The following is an 11,006-nucleotide window of genomic DNA, read 5'->3' on the forward strand; positions in this document are numbered from 1 at the left end:
GGGGTTAGTACAACCTGCAATTCCTGCCACTGCCACATTCGAGCTGAAGGGACACATCCTTACTGCACTTAAGGATATACCATTTTATGGGAAGGATCATGAGGATGCTTTCAAGCATCTAGATGAGGTCAATGACATTGCAGACTATTTCAATGTCCCTAATGTTACTAGAGACACCGTCTTGTTGATGATGCTTCTCGTTACTTTTAAAGGAGCTGCAAAAGACTGGTTAAAAGCACTTCCACCTGGTACAATCACTACTTGGGCTCAGATGCGCGAGCAATACTTGGAACAATTCTGCCTACCATCTAAGATATCTAAACTCAAGAAGGCGATAGCTAATTTTGAGCAACAGCCAGGGGAGTCACTTTACGAGGCATGGGAACACTATAAAGGTTTATTAAGAAATTGTCCTCAACATGACCTAAACATTCAAAAAGAAGTGTCCATATTTTATGATGGGGTCAATGTCATGACAAGGCAACTCCTTGATTCTCAAGGACCTCTTACGAAGAAAAATCCAAATCAGATCAAGGTGTTGGTTAAAGAATTCGCAAAGCATTCTCGTGAATACCACAACCCAAGACAAGATGGAGTAAAAGGCAGTGGGGGTGCACATTCTGAAGAGATGGATGCTATGATGGCAATGCTAAATAATATGGACCGTAGGTTGACCCAAATGGACCAATCAATTCATGCAATTAGAGTTGGTTGTGAAAGATGCAATGGTCCACACTTGACTAGAGACTGCCACTTGGATGAGTATGGGAACAAAAAGGCTCAAGTTTGCTATTCTAGTGGGGATAAGTTTGATGAAGACTGGAGAAAACCAAAAAAGAGGGGCTGCCATATGATGAATACAAGAAGCAGAAGGAGGAGAAATACAGGCAGACTGGCCGAGGTTTCTACTAAAAAGAGCAACCACCAACTGAGAAGAAAGTTGACTTAGAGAATATGTTAACTCGTTTTATGGAGGCTTCAGAGAAAAGACATGATGATACTGATGCAGCACTGAAGGATCAAATAATAATGATGGAAGAACAACAAGCTATGATGAAAGATCATCAAGCAATGATGATTGACCAACAAGCATCATTAAGAAATCAGCAAGCATCAATCCACAATCTCGAAGCTCAACTTGGTCAACTAACAACTTTGGTAAACGAGAAATTATCTCCACAATTTCCAGAAAAGAAGACTCAATCCCATGTCATGGTGATCGATACTGAAGAAGATGCAGTCACTAAGTTCTTAGAAGCTTTAGAAGTGGAGCCGAAGCAACCCGATCCAAAGCCAAAGAAGCCAAAGCTCGAAAATAAAAATGTTGCTGAATCACCAAAGTCACGACGTGAACCTCCTCTGTTCACGACGTGTACCCAGTCTGAACAAAAAAATTTAGTAGCTATTCCGGCTTATCGTCCTCCTTTACCATTTCCGTCCCGAGCTAATCTTAGTCCACTGGAATGGGAGCATCTAGAGTTTATAAAGCAAGTAAAAGGGATTCCAATAAATACTCCTTTTATTGAATCATTATCAAAAATTCCCGAATACGTGAAGTTCCTACAAGACTTAATGGATACTCGTCAAGAATTCCAAGGTGATTCTAAGTGAGCAAAGTTTAAAAGTTGTATTGGGAGAATTACCTAAGAAGATGGGAGATCCAGGACACCTCACTCTTCCATGTGAGTTTGGGAACAATCTGAAGACTTATGCTTTAGCTGATTCTGGGGCTAGCATAAATTTGATGCCTTATTCATTTTATCAGAAGTTGAATATTCAGAAGATGAAGGCTACAAAAATGACAATTCACATGGCCAATCATTCAGTGACACAACCCAGGGGTATTATGGAAGACATCCTAGTGAAAATTGGGAAATTCATTTTCCCAATTGATTTTGTGGTTATAGACATGAAGGAAGATGTCGACGTTCCCATTATTCTTGGTCGCCCTCTACTTAATACTGCTAGAGCCTTGGTTGATATTCGCGAGTCCAAGCTCACTTTTAGAGTTGGAGATGAAGAGGAAACTTTTGGAGTTCAAGATGGTTTCCAAGGGAGTGATGTTCAAAGTGAAGTCTTCAACATTGATGAAGAAGATGAACTTGGAGAATTAGAGAAGCTCATGGAAGAAGAAATTAAAACAATTCAACAAGTTAAACGAACAAAACCAAGAGCATCCGTCCCATTTTTAGTAGAAGTAATTGCCTACACAAACCCAACTTCTTGGGTAAGTAAGGAAAGCGACGAGTTATCGAGTGACGAGGACGAAGATGAGGTTACTTCGAAAGAAAAAAACATGAGTATGGATGACAAGATGGTTCCTATGGAGCCTAAGAAGAATGAAGAAAAATTGCAAGAAAATAAAGGGAAAAAATGCAAGCTTGATGTAGACGAGAAAAAAGCTAAGAAGGAGAATTTGAAAAAGGCATACATTAGAAGAGTTCAAGCTTACAAAAGGCAATGGAAGGAGCAGAAATTTCAAATGGTGATGGACTCTTCTGACAACTCAACATGAGGAGGCACACAGTCCGGCTCACGACTCCATCAAAAAGAAGCGCTTCTCGGGAGGCAACTGTAACATACACGTTTTGAAATCGTGTTATGTAAATTAAAAAGTTAATAATATTATGAAATATTATGATAAATTGAGTGTTAAGTTCTAACAGATAGTTTTTACTAGAAATGAAGTAAAACTATGTTTAGAATCACTCATAAATTATTGGAAGTCTTATGAGATTCCAATTAAAAGCCAAATAGTGAAATTTAGCGAAAATATAAACTTTGAAATAAGTAAAAATTTTATTAATGAAAGTTGTAGATAATCTCGTTAGAAACACGTAGGCGAAAACCTCGTCGAAATCCGAGTTATAACGAAGAAGTTATGACCAATTGAAGATCCGTGATAAAACCGGCACGGTGCCGAATGACGTAAAAAGTGAGTTTTTGATAAACTACTTTTTAGCCTTAGTGATCTAAATGAAAGTCGTAGTATTCGTTAAACCAAGAAGTTCGATAAAAAGAATGCCAAAATCTGACTTCGTATGAGGAAGTTATGATTTTTACAAGTTTCAGCTTAGCAGTAGACAGCTAAAAACTCGAATTTTAAATCGAGTAATTTTTAGCCGACACAACCTAAACGAGAATAGAAGGTCTCGTCATTAGTAGTACAACGGTAAAAAGTCTGACGAAAACGGACGTCGGATGAAGAAGTTATGAATTTTTAACGGATTTACCAGTCCCGGTCTGTTAAAAATAATAATATAAAAATAAAGTCAAAATTTTCCGATGAAGTCTAAACGAAAGTTGTAGAGCATAATTTTCTCTACGCGTGCATATAAAGAACGTCAAAAACGGAGTCCATATGAGTAAGTTATGGATTTTACAAGATTGGGCACATTCTTCGAGAAATTTCGCATGAATAGTAATTGCCATGTCACCCTCGCTCGGAGCTGGCCACGTGTCCGAAGCTGCTGCGTGGCATGCCCGAGGAGCGACGCGTGTCGCACAGGTGTCCGAAGAAAGCCACGTGATCCGCGCATGAAACCCACGTGATCCGACCCGCGTGTAGGCTTCTGATTCGACCGAAGAGGAGGCCCAATCCGAAGCGAGCGGGTGTCCGAACCGAACCTCACCCTGCTGACAGCTGGTCCGAGCCTCGCATGCGAGCCTCTCGCTTCCCAGCCTCGGATCCGAAGCTCCGGATCTCCTCCTCTATAAATACCAACCTTGCGAGACTTCCCGGCTAATTTTGGAAATTTCACACTTTTTCACCCCTTTTCAATATTTTTACCATTTTGATTTCTCTCGAAGCCCCGGTATCAACTTTAGCACCCGAAACACGCCCCGAGGTGCCCGAAGACCCGGAAAATTTATCTTTTTGGTTTCGAAGCCCAACCTTCGCAGGGCCCGGTTTTCAAGAAAACTCCCGGTTTTCAACGACGAAAGTCATATTTAGAGCCGAAATGCTGCCCAAATTATTATTTTGACCCCCGGTTAATTCAAGGTGAGTTTAATATGTAGAAACAATTGTATGTTATGTGTTATATGTGCTATGTGCTTTTCCATGTTATCATCTCGAGTTGTTGTATCCGCTATTTTTATAGCAAGGTTGTACCTCTGACTTGAAGTGTATGACATAGGCATCACTTGGGTATTGGTATGAACCGTTGACCATGAAGTGTATGACATAGGCATCACTTTGGCTTTGGTAGAATGTTATTCCTGAGTATTTTCCCGTGTTATTTTTATTTCTGCTATTTATGATAGCAAAGCTATACCTTTGACCATGTGATCAGTTTACGAACTCAGATTCACAGTGGCACTGGTATGTAGCCTCTGGCCAGGTAGAGCATGTCCCCCAGTAAGTGAATGACTCTATTCTATGGTATTGGCATATGGTTAAACAGGGCATGAAAACCTGAATCTACATTAATGTTAATCAGAAATTGTTTGTCTTCAGTGCCATTTGGGCCGAAGCGTTATTGATGTTTATCAAGTATGGAAATTGTTATATCTCATTGATTGTATATCTTTAAATTAAATCAATGATTGTTAGGGAAAGCTTATCACATTATGTCTTTGTTGTTCCTTGCTTCTAATTGCTTCTGCCATATTCGTATATATATGGCATAACGTTATATTGTATCTATTATTGAACTCACTAAGCGTTATCGCTTACCCCTCCCAATTTTTTAACATAATGCAGGCAATAAGCACCCAGTATAGTTGGAAGACTTAGAATAGTTTGTAATAATACTTTTGTACTTCAGTTCATGTATGTATAAAATTACAATATCCTGGGTAGTCATGTAAAATCTTAAAACATAGTCGGTTTGTATCCAATCTTTTGTAATGACTTTATCAATGTAAAAATATTGTTTTATGAATATGCATGTAGCATGTTTTGGAGTAACTATATTGTCAAGTATGAAAGTTTGGGTCTTTCAGAAATATGAAAGTATAGAAAGGGGTTCTTTCAGCAACCCGAGCCCGGTTTGAATTTTCTTTTCATTTTAGCTTTTGCATTTTTAGTTTTTTTAAGGAAATTGATTATTTCATCATCTAATAATCTCTTAAATGGTAAAAATCAGACGTGGGGTGCTTTAGAAATTAAGTGGTAAACAATTAGAATAAATAAGTACTATTCATAAACTTATATTTGGTCCAGACTACAACTCACGTCGTGAACATCTAGTTCACATCGTGAATATAAATTATAAAAGGGGGTGGGATAGTTTAGCCCAGTTTTGAAGCCCACTAAGTGTAATTAGGGTATGGCCGACCATTTTAGCCCAGCAATAACTTCACGTCGTGAATTCACAGTTCACGTCGTGAACTTTAAAAAGACACGGGGGGACCAGTTTATACCAGACAGTTTGACCACACCTCCCATTGTTTACTCTTTTGCGCACAGGAACGGAAGCATATAACCCCACAGCCGACTTTCAACCATTTTCATCACAAATTCTTTGCTTCTCTTGTCTCCTAACTACATTTGGTAAGTATTTCATCCACTAATTGTTGATATTCTTCACATTTTATTCATTTTAGTGGTTAGGATTTATTTAGGTGTAACAAAAATCCCAAAATTTGTTGAATTGGTTAGTAATTTCTGAATGCATGGCCATATATATATATGGAATAAACAAACCCCAAGTGAAATATAGGATGGATTTTGACCATATATTGACCGATCCAGATTCACGTCCCGACTGCGGTTCACGACGTGAAACGCCAGTTCACGTCGTGAAACCTGGGCGATCACTAATCTGTTTTCTGTTTTAATGTGAAGTCTTGGGTGTTTTTGGTCATTTCAGGAACATGGGTCCCAGAAGAGCAGTCTAGCAAGAAAATGACCCTATTGATGTTGCAAGCATACACCCGCTATACCGGTTTCCACAAAACTTATCACGCGCTTTGTTGACCAATTACAAAAATCGTTTGGGATGGTTATACAACCGCGAATTTGCAATCACACCTATTGTGGATTGGGGATGGCTTCGTGGGGTTGGTATGGTCTTGGAGTTGGAAAGATATTGGACAAAAGTGTTTGAAGGAGATTGTTTTACTTTCACTTGCAAGGGTTGGAGAAATCTCTTCGGTATTCAAGAGCCAGTTTATCAGGAGTTGTCGGTAGAATTTTTCGCTACCATGAGTTTTGAAGAAAGGACTGTCGATTTCAACTACAACCGGGCGCTTGTTTTTCGGTTGGGATGTATGTATCGTGAGTGTGCCTTCGAGAATTTGCATTGCGCATGGGGTTGTATACCGAGGAGGAAACACAATCACCACTTTTTGTGCCAGTTTTGCAGGGGTGTGTTCGGGATTTTACCCCCGGGATGTTGGATGTCCAATTTTGGAGGACTATTTCTAATCACGAGTATAATGCTCGTGATGCAAGTGAGGGACAAATCAGGAGTTACGTTCATCGATTTTCGCATCGCCTCATCACTTTTTCCATTAATCACAAACATTATGGAGACAAAGTGCCGATAAAAAATTTGTTTTACTTATGAAGCATAGTCACACCCATTATTTGTTGTGATATACCGTATATGATCGCAAGGTTTTTGGGAAAGAAGGCGGCTAGCTCTAGGCTCGGGAGTCCTATCACGGGTAGACATTTAGTCACTCGCCTTGCCCGGTCTTATGGAATTTTGACTCCTAATTTTATTAGGAACCTTACTCACTTCCCGGATAACGATTTGACAATTCAAGCTTTGGTTATTATGAGGGTTGTAGTGAATGTTGGGGGAGGATTTGTGATACCCCCGGAAGATGATGAACAACAACTTGGTCAACAAGAAGAACAACCGCAGCCAAGGCCTAAAAGAAGAAATGTGCAAGCATGAGGAGAGACGGGGAGAGCTCCAACATTTGAAGGCGGTATACCTACCGACCCATTCCAAAGTCAGGTGGGAGCATATTTAGATAATCTTCGTGGGGGCGCGACTTATAATACCCAACTTCTCGAGGGTATTTATTCTCACATGGGTGTGGTTAGACCACCCACCGTTCCGCCACATTGCATGTATATCCCCACATGGGAGGGACTTTGGATGCCAAAGGGAGATGGAGTCGGGACGAGTGGAGCGCATGATGAAGAAGATGATGATTGATTTTAGTTTCTTTTAGTTTGTTTGATTTTTAGTTTATTTGATTTTTAGTTCATTTTGCTTTTGGGTGTGTCTTGGTTTGTAAAACTATTAAAGTTATTATGTTACTTTTCTATTTCCTTTGGTTATTATTTTTCAGATTTTCTAGAGGAGTCGCGTGAAAGGAAAGTCGAGATATTAGTTCGTTCATGTTTAGCCGAGAGCGTTAGAATCGAGAGTCGAGACCCATAATTTAAAATAAGTGTGGGATGAGTCGAGAGAGGATAGAGTTAGAGAAGAGTCATAAAAAGAGCTTAAGGAGGGTCTTAATTCATTAATACATTATGGGTCAAAGTTCCAAGTTGAAAGAAGAATTGGAAGACTTATGTTATCTGTCCGCCTAGTTTTCACATCGTGATGTACCTGTTCATGTCGTGAATCGGAAATTAATGGTTTTTCAGAGTACGTGTTTTAGCGACTTCACGTCGTGAGCCCTACCTTCACGTCGTGAATCTTGCATTTTCATAAAAATGAAGACCACTATTATTCCATGGGCTACCACAATTCTTTTTGGAGTTATTATGAAGATTATTGGGGCTCGTTTGCTCTACCATGCAATGTGGCGTATGCTTTCCCATATTGTTCTTCACGACTTGGAGATTTGCACCACATTTATTGAAGATTGAAGTTTCGATTCCATATTTTGTCCGCACATCTACATATCTCGCGCGTTTCAAGATCCAAGTTCCTTATTTGAAGAAGTCCATATTCAAGATGCACATTTCATCCACACAATTGGAGATCGATCACGCCACTTCTATCTCAGGGGAGTATGTTCCTTTTTCTCCTTTTTATTGCTTTTAAATTAGTTTATGCATACAATGAGGGCATTGTATGTAATAAGTGTGGGGTAGGGGGTAGAAAAAGTAAATTGCTAGAAAAATTTGGAAATTAGAAAATTTAAAAATTTGGAAATAAATTTAGTCTAGTAATAATAATTTGAACTTAAGTTGCTAGTGTTGTATGGGATCATCTGATGAGAGCTCAAATGTTTAGTTGAGCCTATATACGTTATAGTGCATTTGTGGCCCCCTTTATTCTAGTGAAATCATGGGACAAAAACACAACCTCGCTTAGTTTGAGGATCGCAAAATGTTTAGCAGCCTAAACCTGAAATGTATCCAGGAAAACTTATGTAGTCATTGCATTTAGACTAATGCCTTAACCAATAAAGGTTGAAGTTGAGCGCCCCTGCTTAAGCATGTAGGTTTTTAAGTGAAAAAAAGTGAGTTACATGTAAAAAAAGAGAGAATTTACCAAAAAGTGAAAAAGTTGAAGAACTTTTGGAGCATTCAAAGTATTAAGTATGAAGATCAAAGATCAAAAATTCTGAAGAAATTCAAAAAGTTGAAGATACCAAAAATCAAACAAAAAGGTGGTGAATTCAAAGAAATCAAAGATCAAATGTCAAAGAAGTGAAGAATTCCAAAGAGCTCCATTGTGGTATCCAAATTTGTAATTTCTAGATTATGTATGCTTGGGTAGCTTGACAAAAATACCTTGAGGTTAGAAAGTTTTCTGCGGATGGATTCGGAGGGATGCATAAAATGAGCGTTGTTCAAAAGAAATGGGCGAGTGTTTATGATGATTGTGAGTATTTAGAATTAGGGGGTCCTTAGGAAAATTTTAGACACAAATGCATGCGTTGCGATCTTGGCATAATGGCTGAGCTTGAGTTGGACTGTTCTATGTGATGTTAGTGATAAGAGTTTGAGCTTAAAATAATTAGATTTGCGTGAGGGCAAGCAAAGAATAAGTGTGGGGTATTTGATATTGCCATATTTATACATGTTTATAGGCAATATTTACTTACATTTTTATACATATTTTGGTTATTTGCATTGAATAATGGTACTTATAAGCTTTAATTACACTTTGCAGCCAAATAGAAGCATTTTTGGAGAAAAGGACTAAAAATGACAAAGATTGGAACTTTGGAGGCTTGCAGAATAAAAGAAAAAGAAACTCACGAAATTAGATACATTCACGACGTGATCCACAAGTTCACGACGTGTCATGAAGATTCTGGAAGATAAGTACGCGCAAAGTAAAAATCCTTGCTCGATAAGGATTCCTGAAAAGTCACGACGTGAATGTATCATTCACGACGTGAACCGCGAATTTTATGACAAATATATATTCTCTTGATCATTACGACTTGGAGACTTTTTGCTGGCTTGGAGAGTTCCTGGAGACGAAAATCAGAAGAGGAGAAGGCATTGAAGTTGGTTTGCATACCAAGGAAGAAGAAGAGCTCATAATTAGCTTAATAGTTTGGTACATTTAACATGCTTTTGAATATGATCTGTGTTAGCTTCTTTGTTAGGATGTACAACTAAATTTAGCTGCTTCTGTTAGCTAGATGAAGCTGGAACTCATGGTTTTAATACATTAATTAGACTTTGCTTGTTGGTTATGACTTGTGTTGATTGATTTTACCTAGCATGTTTGATTTGATATTAGATTGCTTTGATTTCTTATTCTGTGTAGTTAATGACCATTAATCTGTATGAATTAGAATACCTGGTAATTTAGAGAACATTAAGTTATTAGAGCTAAGATCGAACCAATCTTAGATAAATAATTGAACTATTGAATTAGGTTGTGCTAGAGAACTCATATTATGATCATAAGTGTGTTTGTCAAATCAATCTTACATACTCCAATTCTATTTAATAATTGATTATGTGTTAACTAGTGTGTGACCATACATAGATCTACATGAATTGATTAATATTAGTTAATTTAGAACTGAACTGCTAATACTATTTTAATTGGTAACCAACTGGAATTGTCATAACTAATTTATAAACCATTGAGAGAAGGTGGATTCGAACTAACAGAAGTGTTTTGTTTATTGATTGAATTCGTGTTAAAGAATTAAGTTCATCTAAACTTGCAAAATTAGATAAAACCCCCACTTTTCTAGAAAATTAGGTAAATTTAATAGTAGATAGATTAATTAGTCAAAAACGTTCCCTGTGATCGACACACGACTTACCCGACTATTCTATAATTTGACTAGGTACACTGCCTAGGTGCAATTTAGTTAGTTAAGTTAGTTAGATTATAAATATAAAATTAGGTGTAGCTATTTGCACGCATAAAATAGCTACCATGCGAGCATCGACCGTCCTCCCTTCGAGATGTTATATGGGAGGAAGTGCAAAACCCCGATATGTTGGGGTGAGGTTGGACAGAGGGTCATGGGGAGTACCAAGGTGGTACTCAAGACGACAGAGCGGATCCAGCAGGTCCGGAGTAGACTCCAGATGGCCCGGAGTTGGCAGAAAAGTTATGTCGAAAAGCGCTGATCAGATTTGGAGTTTCAGGTGGGCGACATGGTTCTCCTGAAGGTGTCTCCTTGGAAAGGTGTGACATCCCCAAAATCACGGCCAGAAAAGACCGTTTTAATTTATGCTTTTAAAATAATTTCAGAGTAAATCCATTGATTTAAAAGAGCTGCGGAATTTGTTCCCAAAACAAAATATGATAAAATAAAGTTTATCAAAGCATTTCATCAAGAGATGCATTTTCATTATATAACAACATTCGGGATGTCATGTTCCGATAAACAGACCAAAAGCATAAACAACAAAAGATAGATCATACAACAGTTACATATAACAACTGGTCTAATATCAAAAGATCCTGATAAGACTTATGCTCTCGCGCCACTACCTGTAATACAACAAAACTGAGTGGGTCAGGCGTGGGAGCCTGGTGAGCATATAGGGTTTTCAACCCACAATAAATAATTATATTTAATTTCACCAACCAACAATAACCCGATTACCCATTCCCGTTATCCTCACTTTACGTCCCTAAACCAACATCTATCTCAAGGGACCT

General features: G+C 38.3%; 1 non-coding gene across 1 annotated transcript; it reads right to left on the minus strand.

Annotated features, from left to right (window-relative positions):
* Positions 1-319: 319 nt before the first annotated feature.
* Positions 320-426, minus strand: LOC145110202 (small nucleolar RNA R71). The gene has a single exon (XR_013709583.1). It is a non-coding gene; the product is annotated as a small nucleolar RNA R71 (small nucleolar RNA).
* Between the last annotated feature and the right edge of the window lie 10,580 nt (positions 427-11,006).

The sequence above is a fragment of the Lactuca virosa genome, chromosome 4, assembly GCF_052849685.1.
Source record: "Lactuca virosa cultivar CGN04683 chromosome 4, Lactuca_virosa_CGN04683_v6, whole genome shotgun sequence".
NCBI classification, from domain to species: Eukaryota; Viridiplantae; Streptophyta; class Magnoliopsida; order Asterales; family Asteraceae; genus Lactuca; species Lactuca virosa.